The sequence below is a fragment of the Falco peregrinus genome, chromosome 4 (assembly GCF_023634155.1).
Source record: "Falco peregrinus isolate bFalPer1 chromosome 4, bFalPer1.pri, whole genome shotgun sequence".
Taxonomy (NCBI): domain Eukaryota; kingdom Metazoa; phylum Chordata; class Aves; order Falconiformes; family Falconidae; genus Falco; species Falco peregrinus.
The window spans coordinates 102,848,763-102,858,050 of record NC_073724.1 but is presented as its reverse complement, the minus strand read 5'-3'; positions in this window follow the sequence as shown (position 1 = coordinate 102,858,050).

Sequence of the window (9,288 nt, the reverse complement as noted above, 5' to 3'; positions counted from 1 at the left end):
TTATTTAAAGCGCAGCATTGTGTTCAGTCCCTTTAGTAGGACAATACAGTAGAGGTTTGTTTTCAGTTTACCTGCATGCTGAAGGCCTTGCAGGACTGCAGATTGTTCATGGTCTGTTGCTGGATGATAAAAAATTTATTTTTGTTGCCTTCTCTGTGCTAAAAATAGAATTCTTTGCTAACAACGGTGTTGAATTTGTTTAATCATGAAGTACAAGCTTGTGTGCTTGCATGGAATCCTTCTGAGGCTATTCGGGCCTTTAGGATCTCCACCAACGTAAATGGCAATTGTAAGAGTTAAACCAGTGGTAATTGTCATCAGTTCCACTTTGTATAGTTTCCTTATATGGTGCTGCAACAACACAGTATTCCACTTATAAAAGTATTTATCAGTAGTTAATTAATTCTCAACACACAGATTAAATACAATAGCTTTCTATACAGATTGTCAATTTTGGAAATCCTGCCATTCAAAAACAGTAAAGCCAAACACTGCTAAAATTCCTTGAGAGGTTTGGTTCTCTAGGGAAATGGTAGAAGGCTATAACTCAATGGTAGCATTCATCAACAATGACAGAGAATAAAATCTTCACACAAGGGAGAGAAAAGCTGCTGGGGTCAAGACTTTGAACAGGTTTTAGCTAAATTTCCTCTTCTCTGTCAAGTATCCCAAAGTTCACTTGTGCTTTAACAGTGATAATTTCCTCCTCCTCCCAAGTGCGGCGAGGGTTACTGCCCCTTACTGTGCAGTACGCTGTGCTTTGCTTGGCTTATTTGACTGGGTTGCTGTCCCTTTGGGTGCTTTACAGGGGTGTACGAGTGTGTATAGCCCTTCCTACCTATGACACCCAGGCTCTCCTGCTGTTGGGGAAGCAGGAAGATCCTTTAGGGAGGGCAGCTGCCTGAGCAGATGAGTGTAAATGATTTGGCATGCTCAAAATCTCAAGAGAGAAGTGGGACCAGGGGTCATTTATTACCTCTTGTGCTGGGAATAGAGAAGGAAGGGGTGTCTTTGCGGACATATTTGGAGCAAATGAATCCCTCGAGTTTACGCATTCCTTTCTGCTTACTAGCTGACCTATGGTTTATTTACAGATCAGTTCTCTCTATTCTTTTCTTGGTTCTTAGCAGCTTGACAGTCCTAAGCAAATGTAATATAAAATACTTTTGTGGAGTTTTGCACTTCATGTAGCTACCGATTTCAGTTGCTTTTGGTGTTTTCCAGATGTGATGTGGATATATAGACAGGGCCAATGCTTGCATTTTATTGTCTGTTTCATTGCCTTCTAATACATTTTTTGTTTTGGCTGTGCAAATAGAGTTCATTATTTCCTGAGTAGACAACTTCTGGTGATGCTTTAGCAGTATCCAGAATCTGCTTTAGGGAATATATTGTGAAAACTAGTGCACACAGAGCTCTAGTGAAGTGGGAGGCAGTGTCCAGATCTATGTTACGGTTGTGAAAGTGATGACAAAACAGCACAGCAACCAGTTTTGTCTTCAAGCAGCAAAGGTGTTTATTTCGTGCAATGTTGGGGAGCTAGCCGATTTGCACTGGACAAAATAGCTGCAACGTTTTCAGTGAAAAGTTAGGTATTTTATACAGTTTTCATGAGAGGTTACACAGCATCTTTACATAGTACTCATTTGATTTTGACACCTAATCATTCCATTCACAATAGGTGGGATCTGGGTGGAGTAGACCTTTCAATTTTCTTTGTTCAACGATTTCCTGACTTGATGGTCTCCTTATCTCCTTAAGGTGCCCACCCTATCTTTTCTAATTATTTAGAGTACAACACAGAGCATCACCCAGAGCGTTGTACCAAACTCATCCTGACTAATCTTTTTATTTTAAGACCTTGTTCTGTTTCAAAAGGAAGCCTTTGGCAGCGGCACATTTGTCTTTATATATGCCTCAAATTATCTTGTTTGTAACAAGATTCAAAATGATAAAGCAGCTTCAAGTATGACTTTATACTACAAGCTAGGGCTTTTCAAAGGTACAGTTTCCCACAGAGTCAAGTTATAACAAGGCTGCGTCCTACAAGATCTTTCAATCACCTCGTAAGTATCTTGTGAAAACCTCTTAGGTAAAATATGGAGATCTGGGGGCTTTTTGTGTGAGCAGAGAGTACTTTTATGCCAAAAGCACTGCTAATGCCATAAGAAACAAAAACAAGAGCCACAAAATACAGGTATATCATGACTTCATGTGCCCTTTGATCTGCTGTCTGCCCAACCTAAAAGTATGTATTACTGTTAAGGAGTTGCCAGTTCCATCAGGTGTATAGTGCAGTAGATACTTTGAGCCCTCCCTATGGATTACCTTCCTGAGATAAAATTAAACAGACGTGTATAAAATTGTGTCTGCTAATGTTGATTTTCTAGGTTTTCAAGAAAACCCAGATTCAAGTGAATTCTGTTGCTTTCTCTCCTTGACTAACAGCTGCTTATCTTTTTAGCTAATAATGTAAGTTATTCCACATTAATTGGCCAAATGATTCCTTTTTTACTGTACCAAAGAACAACTTTACTTGCATACATTTAGCATCAAATAGGCCATGGAGTAAGAAAATAAACACATTCCTTAAAGGTATTATGGGTAACTCAAAATCTCACTCTAAAATTACCTCAGGCTAATGTGGTTTTGGTTTGGTTGTTTATCTGAAACCTTATCCTAGTCATCTTATCTAGGCTTCGGTCATTGATATATTAATAATATTGTATAAGGTTGTGAAGTGTTGTCAGTGCCATTTAAACATTTCCGCTGCATTGTTACTGTCTCTTCATTTATTGTCTCTCTCCACACTACAGTGGAATCTTTCTGCAGGGTTGACATAAAGGCTTTGTTGACCTGGTAAAGGCTTTGGTGAAATTTGACCAATACTAATTTTTAAGCCAGAAAAATCTATTGGGTAATGATTTTCTTTGGTTTTTGTCCTAAGAAACTAGTAAAGAAACGGCTCTAATACAGCGTTTCTTGATTTGCACATACCTAGTGCAGAAAAATGTGAACGCAAGTAGTTCAAACAGCATCTGTTTTCCTATTTGCAGTCTTTAATGTAGGCGGTGTTTCTTTATAGAAGTAGGAGGATAGAAGCTTAATCAGAATTTGCAGTCTATGTGGGAGTTCTCACTAAGTTGGAGAAAGGCCATTTTTGCTCCTAATGGCCTCCCCCAAGAGCAAGGGCACTTAATATTAGACATCTTTGGCTAACACAAGAACTGCTTTCCTTTCACATTATCTTGACTTTCAAACAAGCAATTTCTTATTTGTTTTGCCTCATCTTGTGAGTCCAGGGTAAATTTGGGGAGGCCAAGTACTCTAGAGTGTCAGTTTTATTCAGTTATCTCACAAGTAAATTTATTTGGCCTTAAGTCACTGTGGAAAATTTACATCATCAAGTAGCTTTTCCAGAAATACAAATAGAGTAAAACCAAATGCTTTACCAGTGACACTGATACTAACCCTCTGGATGAGATATGGACATGGTGTACTGGGATCCAAAGAGTCATTGGTAAAAAGAATTCATGACCTGAATGTTCTGTTTTAGAAGCGTATGTTCTATTCATGCTAGTTACTGTTAGCAGTGTGTCTGCATTAGCCGTTTGGCTTGGAGCAGTGATGCAATTTTAAGCCAAATCTTTTTTTTGTCAAGAGCTGCCTTTTAAGTTCTCAAAGTGGTTTTGAGGTGTACCTTCTGAATGCCTTTCAGGGAAAACTAAACTGGGCACCATGCTTGAAATAAGCTCAGTGGGGGCATTGGTTTTGGCTTCTGTCTGAACCCACCCAGCTGTAAGGCCCTCTAGCTCGCATGTAACACTCATTTACCATTGATAGGGTTTGAAACTCTATAAAGCCCATGACATGCTGAGGAGCTCATGCTATATAAAAAGCTCAGTGCCCTGTATAATGTTCTCATTTACACTGTAATTGTCATTCTCATCAGTTTTTAAAATAACTTTACACTCATAGGCATCTAAAAAAAAATACACATTGATGATACATTTTAAACACTTAAACCAGACGCTGCCTGTATATTTTGTTGTTATAAATTCTACTCCTGTTTGAATAAAACTTTCCCAGCCCCTCATATCTTAGCATAGTTTGTCACAAATGACACACAGCTGATTTTAATTGAGGTTGTTTTACAGACAAGTTAGGTTGATGATGCTGAGAAAGAAGCAATCCCCCTACTTCTGTCTCTCCCTTACCTCTCCATTGCTTCCACTGCTACACTACTCCTTTTTGTAAATATTTGCCATAGGCCAGGGGGTGAAATCAATCAGAAAACAGATCTGGATTAAAATTAGCCTCTTGTATTTGGGGGTTTTGGTGGTGGTAGTGCCAGGGGGGCATTGCTATGTTGGGTTTAATCTGGATCAGTTTTCCAAAGTTCTTTTTAAATGTTGTGGGATGGTGTTGTTTATATATATATTATAGATTATAAATCAGTGAATGGAAACATGAAAAGCAGTTTACATTCTTGAAAGAGAGAGTTATTTTTTAATGGTATGGTGTGAAAGGGGAACTGAAAGCAAGGTTGTTCCAGTCTAAGTTAAGATAATTCCGCATTACTAGAAGTGGGTATTAGCAGCAAGAGATCAAACCAAGAGTTTGTCACTTTGTTCAAGCCATGACTGTATTGCAAACGTAGGTCACACTAAATTTTCCACATAATTAAAAAAAAAAAACAAACCAAAACTGATTAAGAGATGTTCTGGGTGGATTTGATTACCATGCTAATAAAATGGGATTTGTTTTGGAACTTCCTAGAGTTGCAAAGAATATGTCTGATCAGAGACTACCTAGGTGGATAATGGGAATGAAAGTTTTCTCAGCCAAAATGAAAAAAAAAAATATTTTCCCTTTTAACAGAAGGGCAATGTCAGTCTTTGCAAACTGTGTGTACTTTAATGAAGTAAAACACCTACTGGTTCAGGAGAGGAGCAGACTGAAAGCGTCCATAAAATAAAATGGTGGAGTAGTTAATTTTGTGCTTAATCACAAAAAATGACAAGTTCCAGATTTATTTCTGGGATCTCAGTAGGAAAATATGAAGTGGTGCAAGTGTTGTAGTGTTAATCTTGCCTCATGTAGAGAAATAAGAACTGTAGAGATTATGTCTCTGTTCAATATTTAAATGAAAATACTGGCTGTGTAGTACTGAAACATCACATAAAAATTAAGAGTAATATTCTGCCTCCACAAAAGAGCCAGGTATTTGTTTGGTTTTTTTCCTGGATAAATTGCCATGGTGTTTTTCTTATCATCAGAGAGGGGAAGCTCTGAATAAAGAGGTGCATCTTTGAACTGGGTTTTGGTTATGTTATTGTGAATGCAAACATTTGATTACAGAGTGAGGAAGAGATGGTTGTAGAGTTAGAAGTCTGTGATATTGCGGTTTTTAATTTAAATACAGCTTTTTATTTTAAATATGTTGAACACGCAGCATGGAGAAATCAAGGATATGCACAGCAGTGAAATCAGTGGGCGGCATCTATACTGGTACATTACATGCCTAGGAATGCTTGCAGGGATTGTGGCCAGCAGGCGTGGCTTGGCCCACAGCTGGACTAGTGAATCCTCTTAAGAGGTCCTCAAGACTGGATGTTCATATCCAAACTGCCTAATGGGAACGGTCATGGTGATGTTGTATCTCCCAGACTGTGCCTGGAAACTGGGAGGATGCAAGCTGGCAGAAGCTTGAAGGAACATGATAATGCCTTAAAATATAAGTATTTGCATGACAGTGACAGGGAATTATGTAACATTATTTAACTTAATAGTGAAGGCATAGTACCTTATTACTTCTTCCATTTGAAAGTGACATTTATTTCCTTCTTTCCGTAGCTAGCAATTACGCTGAGCTCATAAAAGTTGTCATATTAGAGTGCTTACTTCTAATCCACCCTGGGGAGAAGGTAATGCCTTGTGTTATGATTTCAGGTTTTTGGTTTCTCCATATACAGTTTTTTTAGTTTTAAGGAGAGTATGTGTCATGGTTTAACCTCAGCCAGCAGCCAAGCAGCACACAGCTGCTGGTTCGCTCCCCCTCAGTGGGGTGCGGGGGAGAATTGGAAGGGTAAAAGTGAGAAAACTTGGGTGTTGAGATAAGGACAGTTTAATAGGTAAAGCAAAAGCCATGCACACAAGCAAAGCAAAACGGGGCAAGGAATCCCTTCACCACTTCTCATTGGCAGGCAGGTGTTCAGCTGTCTCCAGGAAAGCAGGGCTCCATCACACCTAACAGTCACTTGGGAAGACAAACACCATCACTCCAAACGTCCCCCACTTCCTCCTTCTTTCCCCAGTTTATATACTCAGCATGACATCATATGGTGTGGAATATCCCTTTGGCTAGTTTGGGTCAGCTGTCCTGGCTGTGTCCCCTCTTGTGGTGGGTTTGCATGGCAAGCTTTTGGTAGTGGGGGCTACAGGGGTGGCTTCTGTAAGAAGATGCCAGAAGCTTCCTCCATGTCCAATAGAGCTGATGCCAGCCGGCTGCAATACGGACCCACCATTGGCCCAGACCAAGCCCATCTGTAACGGTGGTAGCACTTCTGTGATAGTGTATTTAAGAGGGGGGAGGGGGGGATAATTGGCACCAGCAAAAGAGAGGAGTAAGACTGTGTGAGGGCAACAGCTCTGCAGACACCCACCCAGATCAGTGTAGAAGGAGGGGCGGGGGGGCTCCAGGTGCTGCAGCAGAGATTCCCCAGCAGCCTGCGGCGAAGACCATGGTGAGGCAGGCTGTGCCCTGCAGTCCATGGAGATTAACAGCAGAGCAGATATCCACCTGCAGCCTGTGGAGGACCCCGTGCCAGAGCAGCTGGATACCTGAAGGAGGCTGTGACCCTGGGGAAGCTTGCGCTGAAGGGGGTTTGCTGGCAGGACTTGTGGACCTCTGGAAAGAAGAGCCCAGACTGGAGAAGGTTTGCTGGCAGGACCTGTGACCCCACAGAAAATCCATGCTGAGCAGTCTGCTCCTGGAGGACTGCACCCTATGGGAGGGACCCACGCTGGGGCAGTGTATGAAGAACTGCAGCCTGTGGGGAGCACTCATGTTGGAGAAGTTCATAGAGAACTGTCTCCTGTGGGAAGGACACCATGCTGGCGCAGGGGAAGAGTATGAGGAGGAAGGAGTAGCAGAAATAATGTATGGTGAACTGACCGTAACCCCCATTCCCTGTCCCCCTGCACCGCTTGAGGGAAGGGCATAGAGAAATTGGGAACTAAGTTAACCCTGGGAAGAAGGGGTGGGGAGGAAGGTGTTTTTTCTAATTTGAGTAGTAATAAAATTATTTCCCCAAGTTGAGTCTGTTTTGCCTGTGACAGTAATTGCTGTATGATCTCCCTGTCTTTATCTCGACCCAGGAGCCTTTTGTTGTCTTTTCTCTCCCCTGTCTGGTTGAGGAGGGGAGTGATGGAGCGGCTTTGGTGGGCACCGGGCATCCAGCCAGGGTCAACCTACCACACCTCTCAATTTCTTGTGCCCCTCCAGCCGCCTTGCTGGCAGGGCCTGAGAAGCTGAAAAGTCCCTGACTTAGTATAAACATTACCTAGCATCAACTGAAAACATCAGTGTGTTATCAACATTCTTAAACTAAATCCAAAACATAGCATTATACCAGCTACCAGGAAGAAAATTATCCCAGCTGAAACCAGGACAGTATGACTGAGCTAATTTCTCCCTCTCACTTTTGTATAACATTTCCTATTAGAACATTGTGTGAGTTACTTGAAATCCTCCCATTATGCATAGCTCCTACAGGTGATTGTCATTTTACAAACAGCAAATATGGTATATGTCATCCTCAAGAGTCTGTAGTTTAAATTGTGTATAACATAAGATGTTGACATTGAAGGGAAAAGAAAGGAATGTGTGAAGAAAAGGAATATTGTAGGCACATAATTGTCTTGTTCAGAGCCCAGTGGTTTCCTGCTAACTCTGACAATGCACATGTGTTCAGGAGAGAAAATAAAAAATTGATGAATAACATATCGAGGTCTAGCAAGAGTGTTCCAAAGATGTGACAGATTTCTTTGTGCTGTAGATTCAGGATCTTCCAAGATGCGTTGACACATAAACTGCTGATCTCCAGATGTGATTTGTGGGAAAAAAGTCAAGGAAATTACCTCATTAAAAACAAGCTTCAAAAAAAGCTTTGCTAAAAAAATTAATTATTGAAAACAGCAAATGAACTAAGAGGTAATGCAGTACAATGGTATTAACTGAAATCTTTATTTTGGATCATTTTTATAAATACAGTGAGAAGAGAGAGATTTTAATACCTAAATTTTGTGAGCTTTCGGATGCTGAGAACAGCTAACAAGTGGCCAGCCTGTCCAGGGTAAATCTCACCTAAGCTTCAGAAGTTAATGTTGTGATTAAAAAGTGTCTTGTCTGTCTCTAAATGGGAACCTCAGAACAGATCGGGGCTTGGTGCTGCTGTATCAGGTAAGAGCTCTTGGTTTTAAAAGCTATCCTTCTGTCATATGTGACAAACAAAAAGTACATGCATTTATCATCTTATTTCCAAGTAAATGATATCTGATTTCATTCTGATATAATATTTAATTTACCTGTGCCCATCAGTTCTTGCATGCTTAATGTTAGCTGTTAGAGGTGCAAAATCCACTGCCTCTAACTTAATGACCATTTGATTTGAGTACTCCAAGTTCTTTATTTTGTCCTAACTATGCTGAAGGTTTCAATTTTCAGTATATATATGATTCCAATAAAATAATGTGTGACTTTATAAGGCTACCAAAGCACATATTCTGATTACTTAGCATTCTGCCCAGCTTTTTTTTTTCAACACTTATACCCAAATAGCTTTGGGGTTGTACCATGTTGGCCACAACAGAACCTGGCCTGTTATTGGACCTCCTATGTGCTACTAAAAGCTCTGCAGAACATTGGGCACCTGGTCACCTTCATATCTTCATAGTTTCTGTGGAAAAGTGGACACACTCTGAAGATATCCCTGTATTAGTTGAGCTGAACTGTCACCTGAGTTCTGCTCTCTGCTGTCTATGGATGAAGTGCACAGGTCCCATGTTTCTAGATTAGATGTTTCAATTAAAATTGTTTGGACTCTAGGATTGTACCAGTATGAATTGCAAATAAACAGGGTTTGGATTAATATTATAGTTATGTACATAGAAACTGCAATTGTAACCTGTATTTCAGAATACATATGTTCTTGTGGGTACTGTTGATGTCCTCAGCTGTCATGATGTAAAAAATACTCAGAAGTAAAACGAGGAGTTAAGAGACAT